A 1,113-nucleotide genomic window follows, 5' to 3' on the forward strand; every position below is an offset into this window, starting at 1 on the left:
GATTCAATCTTTCAGGAGTTGCTCTAATACCTGGTTCACTTAAGAAAGTTGGATCATTGGTTGTGTTATGTATTCTTCTTTCATCAGCACTACCCAATCAAGATTTATCTCTTGCTTCCTTTCCAGTAACCACTCTTGCTTCAAAACCACTTACAGCAGTCTTCAAAGGTTGAGTCTGTTTGGCTTTGGTGAATCCTGGTAGGAGTAACTTTAAAGGTTTAACATGAGCAATGTCAGAGGTTTCCTTTGATTTATCTTCTGATATCAAGTTAACTTGAGCTATGTCAGAAGTTACTTGCTTCTTTGAGATATCAGTACTAACTATATCTTGACTCTGAACAACTTGAGCCATGTCAGAAGTTGTCTTAGAAATTTTTCTTGAAGTCAGAGCAAGATCAGCATCTTTAACAGTAATTTCTTCATCCACAGGAGGCACATAAACCTTGATAGGTTCACCAACTTTCTCTTTGCCCTTAGACCTTGGATCTATCTGCAATTGTGATTTAGCCTTGGTTGCTTCAGGATTTGTTCTTTCTTTTATCACAATGCCTTTGGCCTTTGGAAGTTTCTTTTTACCAACATTCAGATTTAGATTTGACTTTTTCTGACTTAAGTCTAGCTTCTTCTTCCATCAGACTCTCAAAGTCCATTTCTGGATTTTCTTTCAGAAATAGCTGTCTTGATATTTCTTCATCAAGATCCAAAAGTTCATCAAAACTTATCCTTTTACCAGTAGCAGAAGTAATTCTTTTTCTAGTATCAGAACTTGTCTTGTGACTTGTAATTTCAGCTCTTCTTGATGAGAAACTTCTACCTTGACCATGACCTCCACCCATTCCAGAGTTTCCCTGGTCATCTTTTTCATCATCCTTCCCCTTTAGTGTCTTAACAATTTTGCATTTGGACTTAATTACTTTCTCCCCCTTTTTGGCATCAGCATGTAAGAGAAGAGAGACAAGCAATTCCACCGAGGCTTGGATTTCATCGAGTTGAGATTGCTGAGAAGCTTAATTTTTCAAAATATCATCAATCTGAGACTGTTGCTTCTCTTGGGTCTTCTCAATGTAAGCAACTCTGTCAAAGCTAGGTTGGAAGAATTTTTTCTTATCAATT

Source organism: Apium graveolens, chromosome 6, assembly GCF_009905375.1.
Source record: "Apium graveolens cultivar Ventura chromosome 6, ASM990537v1, whole genome shotgun sequence".
Taxonomy (NCBI): domain Eukaryota; kingdom Viridiplantae; phylum Streptophyta; class Magnoliopsida; order Apiales; family Apiaceae; genus Apium; species Apium graveolens.